The sequence below is a fragment of the Artemia sp. Qi Xiang Cuo genome, chromosome 3, assembly GCF_049724085.1.
Source record: "Artemia sp. Qi Xiang Cuo chromosome 3, ASM4972408v1, whole genome shotgun sequence".
Taxonomy (NCBI): domain Eukaryota; kingdom Metazoa; phylum Arthropoda; class Branchiopoda; order Anostraca; family Artemiidae; genus Artemia; species Artemia sp. Qi Xiang Cuo.
Window position 1 is genome coordinate 43,952,589 of NC_142796.1, and position 14,697 is coordinate 43,967,285.

Sequence of the window (14,697 nt, forward strand, 5' to 3'; positions counted from 1 at the left end):
TAAAAAAAATAAAGAAAATGTAACTGTGTCAAGGTAAAGCACAACAAAACATATTTCAACGAAAGAAATCCAGAATAAACTTTGAAAAATCAAGAGAATGTAACTGTGACAAAGTAAAACCCGGCAAAACACTACTGAAATATTCCGACTCTTGCATTTCAACGAAAGAAATCTCAAATAAACTTTGAAAAAATAAGAGAATGTAACTTTGACAAAGTAAACCACAATAAAAGACTATTGAAATATTCCAACTCTTGCATTTCACAAGATATATCCAAAATGATCATTGAAAAATTATTAGAATGTAACTGTGAGTAGGCAAGCCATGAAAAAATACAACTAAAAAATTCCAACTCTACCATTTCATCTGAAGACATTCTAAAATGAACTTTGAAAAATAAAAAAATGGTAACTTAGATATGGTAAACCACAGTAAAATACTATTGAAATAATCCACCTCATTCATTTCAATGAAAGAAAACCAAAATAAACTTTGAAAAATCAAGAGAATGTAACTGTGACAAGGTAAACCACATTAAAACACTACTGAAATATTCCAACTCTTGCATTACACCGAAATAAAACCAAAACAAACTTTGAAAAAATTAAGCGAATGTTATTGTGACGTGGTAATTCACTAAAAAACACTATTAAAATATCCCAACTCTTGCATTTCAACTAAAAAAATCCACATTTAACTTTGAAAATATAAGAAAATGTTAATGCGATTAAGTAAACCATGACAAAACAATACTTAAATAATCCAACACTTGCATTTCAATGATATAAATTTAAAATGAACTTTGAAAAATTAAGAGAATGTAACTGTGACAAGGTAAACCGCAAAAAAACACTACTGAAATATTCCAACTCTTGTATTTCAACGAAAGAAATTCAAAATAAACCTTGAAGAATCAAGAGAATGTACGTGTGACATGTTAAACCATAACATAACACTAGTGAAATATTCCAACTCTAGCATTACAATGAAAGAAATTCAAAATGAACTTTGAAAAATCAAGAAAATGAAAATGTGACATGGTAAACCAGATCAAAACATTACTGAAATATTCCAACTCTTGCATTTCACCGAAAGAAATTAAAAATGAACTTTGAAAAATCAAGAAAATGTAATTGTGACAAGTTAAACCACAACAAAACACTACTGAAATATTCCAACTCTTACATTTCAACGATAGAAATTCAAAATGAACTTTGAAAAATTAAGAGAATGTAACTGTGTTAAGGTAAACCACAACAAAACACTACTGAAATATTCCAACTCTTGCATTTCAACGAAAGAAATCCGAAATGAACTTATGAAAAATCAAGAGAATATAACTGTGATATGGTAAACTACGACAAAACACTACTGAAATAATCCAACTCTTGCATTTCAATGAAAGAAATTCAAAATGAACTTTGAGAAATCAAGAGAATGTAACTGTGAGAAGTTAAACCACGACAAAACACTACTGAAATATTCTAACTCTCGCATTTCAAGAAAATAGATTCAAAATGAACTTTGAAAAATTAATAGAATATAACTGTGACAATCTAAACCACGACAAAACACTACTGAAAGATTCCAAATCTTGAATTAACCTGTAAGAACTTCAAATTAACTTTAGAAAATCAACAGAATGTAAGCGTGACAAGGTACAACACGACAAAATACTAATGACTTAGTCGAACTCTTGCATTTCAAAGAAATAAATTCAAAATGAACTTTGAAAAATAAAGAGAATGTAACTGTGACAAGATAAACCATGATAAGACACTACTGAAATATTCCAACTATTGTATTTAACGAAAGAAATTCAAAATGAAATTTGAAAAATTAAGAGAATGTAACTGTGACGCGTTGAACCACGACAAAACACCACCGAAATATTCTAACTCTTGCATTTCAATGAAATAAATTCAAATGAACTTTGAAAAATCAAGAGAATGTAACTGTGACAAGGTAAACCACGAAAAAACACTACTGAAATATTCCAACTCTTGCATTTCAATGGAAGAAATTGAAATTGAATTTTCAAAAATCCAGAAAGTGTAGCCGTGACAAGGTACACTACAACAAAACACTTCTGAAAAATCCAACTCCTGCATTTCAATGAAAAAAATTCAAATAAACTTTGAAAAATGGAGATAATGTAACTGTGACAAAGTAAACCATGACAAAACAGTACTGAAATATTTCAACTCTTGCATTTCAACGAAAAAAATTTGAAATGAACTTTGAAAAATCAAGAGAATGTAAATGTGACTAGGTAAACCATGAAAAAACACTACTGAAATATTCCAACTCCTGCATTTCAACGAAAGAAATTCAAAATGAACTTTCAAAAATCAAGAAAATGTATCTCTGACAAGGTAATCCATGACGAAACACTACTGACATATTCCAACTCTTGCATATCAATGAAAGAAATCCAAAATGAACTTTGAAAAATTAAGAGAATGTAGCTGTGACAAGGTAAACCGCAACAAAACACTACTGAAATATTCCAACTCTTGCATTTCAACGAAAGAAATTCAAAATGAACTTTGAAAAATCAAGAGAATGTAAATGTGACATGGTAAACAACGACAGAACACTACTGAAATATTCCAACTCTTGCATTTCAACGAAAGAAATCCAAAATGAACTTTGAAAAATCAAGAGAATGTATCTGTGACAAGGTAAACCACGACAGAACACTACTATAATATTCCAACTCTTGCATTTCAATGAAAGAAATTCGAAATGAACTTTGAAAAATCATGAGAATGTAAGTGTGACAAGGTAAACCACAACAAAACACTACTGAAATATTCCAACTCTTGCATTTCAACGAAAGAAATTCAAAATGAACTTTGAAAAATCAAGAAAGTTTAACTGTGACAAGGTAAACCACAGTAAACCACGACAAAACACTACTGAAATATTCCAACTCTTGCATTTCACGAAATAAATTCACAATTAACGTTGAAAAATAAAGAAAGTGTAACTGTGTCTTGTAAAAGAAAAACGAAACATATTTCACGTAATGCATCTAAAAATTAACATTGAAATATAAAGAGAATGCAACTATGATAAGGTAAACCATAAAAAAATACTACTGAAATATTCCAATTACTGCATTACAACGAAAGAAATCCCAAATGAAATTTGAAACATCAAAAGAGTGTAACTGTGACATGGTAAAACATGACAAAACACTACTGAAATATTCCAACTCTTGCATTTCAACGAAAGAAATTAAAAAATGAACTTTGAAAAATCAAGAGAATGTAACTGTGACAAAGTAAACCACGACAAAACACTACTAAAATATTTCAACTTTTCCATCTCACGAAATAAATTCAAAAATGAACTGTGAAAAATCAAGAAAATGTAACTGTGACAAGGTAAACCACAACAAAACACTACTGAAATATTCCAACTCTTGCATTTCACGAAAGAAATTCTAAATGAACTTTAAAAAATCAGACAAGGTAAACCACAGTAAACCACAACAAAACACTACTGAAATATTCCAACTCTTGCATTTCACGAAAGAAATTCAAAATGAACTTTGAAAAATCAAGAAAATGTAACTGTGTCAAGGTAAAGCACAACAAAACACATTTCAACAAAAAACATGCCAAAATTAACTTTTATAAATCAAGAGAATGTAACTTTGATAATGTAAACCACGATAAAACACTACTGAAATATTCCAACTCTTGCATTTCAACGAAAGAAATTCCAAATGAAATTTGAAAAATCAAGAGAGTGTAACTGTGACATGGGAAACCACGACAAAACACTACTGAAATATTCCAACTCTTGCATCTCAACGAAAGAAATTCCAAAATGAACTTTGAAAAAACAAGAGAATGTAACTGTGACAAAGTAAACCACGACAAAACACTACTAAAATATTTCAACTCTTGCATCTTAAGAAAGAAATTCAAAAATGAACTTTGAAAAATCCAGAAAATGTAACTGTGACAAGGTAAACCACAACAAAAGACTACTGAAATATTCCAACTCTTGCATTTCACGAAAAAAATTCTAAATGAACTTTAAAAAACAAGAGAATGTAACTCTGACAAGGTAAACCACAACAAAACCCTACTGAAATGTTCCAACTCTTTCAAATCACAACAGAAATCCACAATGAACTTTGAAAAATCAAGAGTATGTAACTGTGACAAGGTAAACCACGACAAAGCACTACTGAAATATTCCAACTCTTGTATTTCAACAAAAGAAATCCACAAATGAACTTTGAAAAATCAAGAAAATGTAACTGTGACATGGTAAACCACGACAAAACACTACTGAAATATTCCAACTCTTGCATTTCAACGAAAAAAATCCACAATGAACTTTGAAAAATCAAGAAAATGTAACTGTGACAAAGTAAACCACGACAACACACTACTGAAATATTCCAACTCTTGCATTTCAACGAAGGAAATTCAAAATGAACTTTTAAAAATCAAGAGAATGTAACTGTGACAAGGTAAACCACGACAGAACACTACTGAAATATTCCAACTCTTGCATTTCCATGAAAGAAATTCGAAAGAAAAAGAAAAAAAAATCAAGAGAATGTAACTGTGAAATGGTAAACCACGACAAACCACTACTGAAATATTCCAACTGTCCTAGTCGATTACGTCATTCTATGCCCATATATGGACCCCCTTCATGACCTCCTGATAGTGTTCTACCGATTATGTAATCAATTTCTCAGAAATCCATTTGTCCGAGGTAAACAAGGTAAACCATGACAAAACACTACTGAAATATTCCAACTCTTGCATTTCAACGAAAGAAATTAAAAATGAACTTTGAAAAATTAAGAGAATGTAGGTGTGACAAAGTAAAGCACAACAAAACACTACTGAAATAATCCAACTCTTGCATTTCAATGAAAGAAATTCACAATGAACTTTGAAAAATCAAGAGAATGTAACTGTGACAAGGTAAACAACGACAAAACACTAGTGAAATATTCCAACTCTTGCATTTCAACGAAAGAAATTCGAAATGAACTTTTAAAAATCAATATAATGTATCTGTGACAAGGTAAACCATGACGAAACTCTAGTAAAATGTTCCAACTCCTGCATTTCAACGAAAGAAACCCAGAACGAGCTTTGAAAAATCAAAAGAATGTAACTGTGACACTGTAAACCGCGACCAAACACTAATGAGATATTCTTACTCTTGTATTTGAATGATAGAAACCCAAAAAGAACTTTGAAAAATCAAGAGAATTTAACTGTAATAAGGTAATCCATGACAAATAACTACTGAAATATTTCGACTCCTGCTTATAGTCAAAATAAATTCAAAATGAACTTTAAAAAATTAAGAAAATTTAACGGTGACAAGGTAAACCTCCACAAAAAACTACTGAAATAATCCAACTCTTGCATGTCAACGAAGGAAATACAAATTGAACTTTGAAACATCAAAAAAGTGTAACTTCGACAAGGTAAACAACAAAAAAACACTACTGAAATATTCCAACTCTTGCATTTCAATGAAAGAAATTCAAAATTAACTTAGAAAGATCGAGAGAATTTAACTTTATCAAGCTAAACCATGACAAAACACTACTGACTTATTCCAACTCGTGCATTTCAATGAAAGAAATTCAAAATGAGATTTGAAAAATTAAGATAATGTAACAGTGACAAGGTAAACCATAACAAGACACTACTGAAATATTACAACTCTTGCATTTCAACGAAAGAAATACAAAATGAACTTTGAAAAATCAAGAGAATGTAACTGTGACAAGGTAAACCATGACAAAACACTACTGAAATATTCCAACTCTCGCATTTCAAAGAAAGAAATTAAAAAATGAACTTTGAAAAATAAAAAGAATTTAAATTTTACAAGTTATACCATGACAAAACACTACTTAAATAATTCAAATCTTTCATATCAATTAAAAAAATTCAAATGAACTTTGAAATATCATGAGAGTGTAACTGTGACAAGGTAATTCACGACAAAACACTCCTTAAATATTCCCACTCTTGCGTTTCAATAAAAGAAATCCAAAATGAACTTTGAAAAATCATGAGAATGTAAGTGTGACAAGGTAAACGACAACAAAACACTACTGAAATATTCCAACTCTTGCATTTCAACGAAAGAAATTCAAAATGAACTTTGAAAAATCAAGAGAATGTAAGTGTGAGAAGGTAAACCACAGTAAACCACGACAAAACACTACTGAAATATTCCAACTCTTGCATTTCACGAAAGAAATTCAAAATGAACTTTGAAAAATAGAGAAAATGTAACTGCGTCAAGGTAAAGCACAACAAAACACATTTCACGAAATAAATTCAAAAATGAACTTTGAAAAATCAAGAGATTGTAACTGTGACATGGTAAACCACAATAAAATACTACTGAAATATTCCAACTCTTGCATTTCACGAAAGAAATCCAAAATAAACTTTGAAAAATTAAGAGAGTGTAACTGGGATATGGTAAAGCATAACAAAACACAACTGAAATATTCAAACTCTTGAATTTCAAGGAGAGAAATCCAAAATGAACTTTGAAGAATCAAAAGAATGTAACTGTGACAAAGTAAACCACGACAAAACACTACTAAAATATTTCAACTCTTGCATCTTACGAAAGAAATACAAAAATGAACTTTGAAAAATCCAGAAAATGTAACTGTGACAAGGTAAACCACAACAAAACACTACTGAAATATTCCAACTCTTGCATTTCACGAAAGAAATTCAAAATGAACTTTAAAAAATCAAGAAAATGTAACTGTGTCAAGGAAAAGCACAACAAAACACATTTCAACGAAAGAAATTCAAAAATGAACTTTGAAAATTCAAGAGAATGTAACTATGACAAGGTAAACCACGATAAGACACTACTGAAATATTCCAACTCTTGCATTTCAACGAAATAAATTCCAAATGAAATTTGAAAAATCAAGAGAGTGTAACTGTAACAAGGGAAACCACTACAAAACACTACTGAAATATTCCAACTCTTGCATTTCAAGGAAAGAAATTCAAAAATGAACTTTGAAAAAACAAGAGAATGTAACTGTGACAAAGTAAACCGCGACAAAACACTACTAAAATATTTCAACTCTTGCATCTTACGAAATAAATACAAAAATGAACTTTGAAAAATCCAGAAAATGTAACTGTGACAAGGTAAACCACAACAAACAACTACTGAAATATTCCAACTCTTGCATTTCACGAAAGAAATTCAAAATGAACTTTGAAAAATCAAGAAAATGTAACTGTGTCAAAGTAAAGCACAACAGAACACATTTCAACGAAAGACATTCAAAAATGAACTTTTATAAATCAAGAGAACGTAACTGTGACAAGGTAAACCATGATAACACACTACTGAAATATTCCAACTCTTGCATTTCAACGAAATAAATTCAAAATGAACTTTGAAAAATCAAGAGAGTGTAACTGTGACATGGGAAACCACGACAAAACACTACTGAAATATTCCAACTCTTGCATCTCAAGGAAAGAAATTCCAAAATGAACTTTGAAAAAACAAGAGAATGTAACTGTGACAAAGTAAACCGCGACAAAACACTACTAAAATATTTCAACTCTTGCATCTTATGAAAGAAATTCAAAAATGAACTTTGAAAAATCCAGAAAATGTAACTGTGACAAGGTAAACCACAACAAAACACTACTGAAATATTCCAACTCTTGCATTTCACGAAATAAATTCTAAATGAACTTTAAGAAATCAAGAGAATGTAGCTCTGAAAAGATAAACCACAAAAAAACACTACTGAAACGTTCCAATTCTTGCAATTCACGAAAGAAATCCACAATAAACTTTGAAAAATCAAGAGAATGTAACTGTGAAAAAGTAAACCACGACAACACACTACTGAAATATTCCAACTCTTACATTTCAACGAAAGAAAGCCACCATGAACTTTGAAAAATCAAGAGAATGTAACTGTGACAAGGTAAACCACGACAAAACACTACTGAAGTATTCAGAAACGTTCATTTCAATTACTGACATTCAAATGAAATTTCAAAAATTAAGAAAATGTATCTGGGACTAGATTAACGACGACAAAAAACATCTTAAAAGTTGTAGATCTCGTAATTCAACGAAAGACAACCAAAATGAATTTAAAATTTAAGAGACTATCCCAATTAAATTTTAAACAATGAAAAAACACACTTGATACTATCGAATAGTCATAGTCAATTACGTCATTCTATGCCCATATATGGACCCCCGTCATGACCTCCTGATAGCGTTCTACCGATTATGTAATCAATTTCTCAGAAATCCATTTTTCCTAGTCGATTACGTCATTCTATGCCCATATATGGACTCCCGTTACGAACTCCTGATAGGGTTCTACCGATTATGTAATCAATTTCTCAGAAATCCATTGTATGTTTATGTCTGTGTCTGTGTCATGTGTCATCTGTCATGTGTCATGTGTCATGTGTCGTGTCATTTGTCATGTGTCATGGGTCGTGTCATTTGTCATGTGTCATGTGTCATTCGCCCCGGAGAGAATGCACTTGGAAACAATAAATAAATCGACCTTGAAAACACATCAAAGTGAGAAAAATCCTTTTTTTTCATTCTCAGTGAGAAAAACCATAAAAACATCCATAAATTGACACACACACATAATCATCCATGAAACATTCATCAAAGTGAGAAAAATCCTGTTTTTTCATTCTCAGTGAGAAAAACCATAAAAACATCCATAAATTGACCAACACACATAACCATCCATGAAACATCCATCAAAGTGAGAAAAATCCAGTTTTCTCATTCTCACTGACAAAAACCATAAAAACATCCATAAATTGACCAACACACATAACCATCCATGAAACATCCATCAAAGTGAGAAAAATCCTGTTTTTTCATTCTCACTGACAAAAACCATAAAAACATAAATAAATTGACCAACACACATAACCATCCATGAAACATCCATCAAAGTGAGAAAAATCCTGTTTTTTCATTCTCACTGACAAAAACCATAAAAACATACATAAATTGACCAACACACATAACCATCCATGAAACATCCATCAAAGTGAGAAAAATCCTGTTTTTTCATTCTCACTGACAAAACCCATAAAAACATTCATAAATTGTCCAACACACATAACCATCCATGAAACATCCATCAAAGTGAGAAAAATCCTGTTTTTTCATTCTCACTGACAAAAACCATAAAAACATCCATAAATTGACCAACACACATAGCCATCCATGAAACATCCATCAAAGTGAGAAAAATCCTGTTTTTTCATTCTCACTGACAAAAAACATAAAAACATCTATAAATTGACCAACAAACGTAACCATCCATTAAACATCAATCAAAGTGATAATAATCCTGTTTTTTCATTCTCACTTACAAAAACCTTAAAAACATCCATAAATTCACCAAAAAACATAACCATCCAAGGAACATCAATCAAAGTGAGAAAACTCTGGTTTTTTCATTCTCACTGACAAAAACCATAAAAACATCCATAAATTGACCAACACACATAACCATCCATGAAACATCCATCAAAGTGAGAAAAATCCTGTTTTTTCATTCTCAGTCACAAAAACCATAAAAACATTCATAAATTGTCCAACACACATAACCATCCATGAAACATCCATCAAGGTGAGAAAAAACCTGTTTTTTTATTCTCACTGACAAAAACCGTTGAAACCTCCATAAATTGACCAACACACATAACCATCCATGAAACATCCATCAAAGTGAGAAAAATCCTGTTTTTTCATTCTCAGTGACAAAAACCATAAAAACATCCATAAATTGACCAACACACATAACCATCCATGAAACATCCATCAAAGTGAGAAAATTCCTGTTTTTTCAAGTGAGAAAAATCGTTTTTTTTCATTCTCAGTGAGAAAACCATCTCCCTAGGGACTCTATGCCCAAATATGGTGTTCTGTCACGAGTCAATAAGGCCTTTCTACTAACATGCAAGTTTATTAAGATAAAAGAATTTTTTCAAAAGGGCCCAATGATCAATTTTACATGTCTTATTATTATCTTAACAACATCAAATTGTTTAGTATACTTTTTTATTTCAAATAATAAATATATGACATATAAAAGGGACTCAAATTATAAAAATTTTCAATGTGTGGACGGTGGTCCATGCCAACGCAGTCCCCCACTACTAAAAATTATGCTGTAGAGTTACCCCCATTTGGGGTAATCACAGAGGTCAGCCAATGAGCCAATCCGAAGCGCAATGGAAATGCCTCACCCTAGGAGCGTCTCCTTCATGATCAAGGCAGATTTTTAGCCAGGTAAGTATATGTTTGATTAACATCTTACTAATATATTTAATAGACATAAATCTGGCTGCTTTGAATACCACTCATAAGCTACGATTTATTATATAAATGCAGGTTTACAAAACTTTTTCATATCAATGAATCAAGTCTCTAAATTATTTTTGAAAATAGAAATGCCCCATTTCATTTTCATACGCTAACGTCTTAATCCTTTGAATGCAAGTTTACCTTTGTGAGAAAAGAATATCAGGGGTTTCTCACTTTGTTATCAATTTGACTGAAAAGTGGAAACTTTAATTTCTGAGAACCCAGGGGCCGTTCTACTGATTGTGCCAGTTATTTTCTTGTTAACAACCAAAGGGGCTTTAGTCATTACTACTACTGCTAACAACTCACCACAGAACCAAGCCGTCTGAGGCCAAAAACAATCAACTCAGCAATTCTATTCGAATCTTGGTTCAATTTAAATTTCAGCAATTAATAATCACGTACTATTTTTGAAAAAGGTGCATGGGGACTTCAATTTAATAATGGCGAGTGGTCATTGGCTTTTTCACCATTAAATTTTTTAAACTAAATACAATTTTTCTTCTTTTGTCAGATGAAAAAAAAATGACTTTCCATATATTCAAGGGCTAGGAAACTACAGGGGTGGTTTCTAGAAAATTTGAAAAGCGCATTATACACATAATTGATTAGGGTTCATGGACTTTGATTTCCCCTCGAAAGAGGTGCGCCGATCCCGGAGGTACTGCAATACCGGGCCAACGCGTGAAGTGAGCGGAGCGAGCCCTGACATGCCCCTGGTTTCCTAAAATCAGTTTAACATTCTGGGCCCCATGTAGGGACAGGGTTGCCAACTTTTTGGTCAATAAATATGTCCCTTGAGCATCCAAAAATGTGTCCTTTTCAGCCAAACCATGTTTATATTTTGTCTATAATATGTCCATCATATGTCTATCTTAAAACCTCAGAAACTAATTTTTTTACTACTTGTAAACCTTTTTCAAAGTGATCAGTTAGCATAGAATATGATGAAAACGAAAAAGATCCATTTAGTTCATCCATAAAAAATCAACTAGTGTGTAAGCACACAAGTCATAAAAACATGTTAGAAGTAAAAAACTAATTGTCAGCGCTTGAGCTTCATTTTCCTACAAGAGTTCCACTTGACAGGTATGGTTGGCATGTGGGTCAGCATTTTCAATTCTTTTGGTAGCTTTTTGCCAATCAGAGTATTTCTTGCGCATGTCATAAGGTACAATCCAGGAGTCAAGCGACGTTGCGGAACGCTAGGTAAGCTGGGCTTCCCTTCAATCAGGGGGTTGACATCCCTAAAGGTATAATTACTGGACCTTTGAACAATGCTGAACAAAATAGATGTCTACAAATTCTGATTAGATGCTGGCTTTCGGAACTGATAGGCACGGGGGGGGGGTTGTGCCCTCTATTCACTTTTAACTTTTATAAAGGGCACTAAACTTCCATCAAATGAGCCCCATCTGAAGCTTATACGACTACCCATTCCATAAAACCTTATATGCCCCTTTGGCATAACTTACAACCCTTGTCCCGGGGCCCTTAGGTGTTGTGTAAACGCTGAGTGCATTATTATATTTTCTTTGGACCATTTTTAACAAAATTTCTATCTCAAAATTTCTGTTGGATGCATCTAGGGAAAATAATACGTGTGTTGAGGTGGGTGGTTACACCCCTCTTCACCAAGGGTGGAGGGGGGGGCCTACTCTAAAAGTGGTACGGTCCTTGGGTTTCAATAATCGTTCTTAAAAAAATTAGACAAAAGGTCGAACATTAGCGTAGAGAGGGGGCATTTAGGAAGGAGTAGCTCTCGTCATATACTGAATGATTTCTCTACGTTTTAAGTATAATGTCACTCCTTAGTTTCAGCAGAAAAAAACTAGTTTTGTATTTATTTCTGATCGTTTTTCAGATAATCATAGGAAATCCACCCCATCTATGGAAAATTTCCCCACGAAAAATTCCTCTATATAAAGTTCCTCCCATGTAAAATTCTTCTGCCGGGAAATAACCCCCTGACAATTCCATCCCTGCTGCGATCCTTCCCAGAAAAATTTTTGCTTACGATTCTGCCTGAAAAATACTCCTAACCATACTTTTTTGAAGAAAGACTTGTATTCATTTAGTTTCTGATCCTTTTTAAGGTCATTGGGGAATATCCCTGTTTGGAAAAATACCCCCCCCTGGACAGTTTAGCCCTCCAAAATTTTTCATGGAGAATTTCTCCTGGTGCTAATTTCCCATGGAAATTTCTCCCGTGGAAAATCCCCCCCCCCTTCCAAAAGAAAAGATCCCAAGAGAATTCCAACTCCGCTGAAAACTTCCCAATGAGAGTTCCCTCAGAATGTCTCTACGTGTACAATGGGATCAACAACGAAAAAAACGACAAATAACAAACATTCTGTATACAAATTCTGGTAAATTCTCCCCATGTAAAATTCCCCCTGAAAACTTCACCCCCAGAAATTCCATCCCAATGGAAAAATCTCCCCACAGAAAATCCATCCCCAAAAGATCTCCTTCCTCCCTTGGAAAATGTCGGTATACTTCCCTATAACAAATACTATATGTAAACAATGGGCAAATTTCATAACTTGTGGTCCTTCCTCTGGTGAATCTGAGGGGTCATATCATCTCCAAAGACATATATATTGTACCTATCAACAATACTGAACAAAATGGCTATCTCAAAATTTTGATCAGAAGACTTTCAGGAAAAAAGGGCACGGGACGGGGGCTAGTTGTCCTCCAATTTTTTGGTCACTTAAAAAGGATACTAGATCTTTGAATTTTCGTTTGAACGAGGCCTCTTGCGAAATTCTAATACCATTGGTTCGATATGATCACCCCTGGAAAAAGCAAAAACAACAAATAAACACGAATCCGTGATGCTTTTTCTGGCAAACACTATAAAATATAATTTTTATAGATAAGAGCTTGGAACCTCTACTGTGGGGTTATCTGATACGCTGAATCTGATGGCGTGATTTCCATTAAAATTCTTTGACTCTTATGGTGTGTTTTTGACCTTTTTCGAAAATTTGACAAATTTTATCAGGCCTGCTAATAGGTAACATTATACTTAAAATTTTTTATATATTTGGAATCAGCAGAATAAGCTAATTTTTTGGTACATCTATTGATATCAAAATTTACTCTAGATCATCAAGGATCTAATTTTTTTTGCTAGCTTTTCATTTTCAGTTATTAATACTTGATAAATAGATAGATATTTTTGCCTGACTATTGGAAGCCGGGAGCGATTGTTAACTAAAAAGGTACCTGCTTGTCTACTATCTTGACTGTAGCGTAAAAGCAAGGAGAAATAAAATCGTTTATAGATGAAAGAATACAAACTTGTAAAGAATTTCAAGAGTATTTGCAAATAGTTGTCTGCGGGAAAGAGCAAGCAACTCCGAATAATAATAACGTTTGTAAAAAAAATAATGTTTGTAAAAAAATGCTAAAAAATAAGTAGTTAAGTAAATTTAGTGCTAGACAAGTAGTTTTAATACTGATTTGGTTAAAAATGACATTTTTTTTACAAAAATCAAGGAGGCACACTTGTGCCTCTGTAAAGAGGCGACCCACCACAATGTTAAGCGATTTCCGGTCCTAGCGGTTGCAGAGAGACAGCAGTCATCGCATTTTGTGGCCCAAGCTCTAACTAAGAAACTTGAAAAATTTCACCCCCCTCCGACTTTATCTTCATGGGTAAAAGTGGGCCGGAAGTTTCAACCCTCCGACCACAGCCCCCCCCCCCCTTTAACGTTTTCCGATTGGGCTGAAATTTAGAGGTTAAGCTTTTCTAGGGTCCGGGAGCTTATCCTCGAAATTTCAGCTCAAACCGATCACTCCTTCTCTGTTTTCCAAAAAACAAATATAGCCACTTAATGTTCATTTCTCCTTTTTTTTTATTTGACACGCCTACAGGCTACGGTTGACACTAGATCTGGGTGAAACAGGACTCAGTCGAACTGAAATTCAACCTGTTAGGGTCTTTTGACACTTTCAGAACGAAAATAGTATCCCCCAAATTTACATTTACGAAAAACCTCGTTTCCCCATAAGGGCCCATGTTAATATTTCCCACCACAGCCCCCCTTTAACGTTGTCCGATCGGGCTGAAATTTATAGGATAAATTTTCCTGGGGCCTGAGAGCTTATCCTTAAAATTTCAGCTTAATCCGATCCTTCCTTTCCTATTTTCCAAAAACCAAATATCAAGTTTTGTGGGGATTTGCTTGCGTCAAAAATAGATGCGAGAGACTAAAATAATATAAAAAGTGTCTCTGTGGTACAATGGTCGCTGTTCCTGACTG

At 33.0% G+C, this 14,697-nt stretch overlaps 1 non-coding gene across 1 annotated transcript; it reads right to left on the reverse strand.

The window, feature by feature from the left end:
• Positions 1 to 10,184: 10,184 nt before the first annotated feature.
• Positions 10,185 to 10,356, reverse strand: LOC148954139 (U1 spliceosomal RNA). The gene has a single exon (XR_016141601.1). It is a non-coding gene; the product is annotated as a U1 spliceosomal RNA (small nuclear RNA).
• Between the last annotated feature and the right edge of the window lie 4,341 nt (positions 10,357 to 14,697).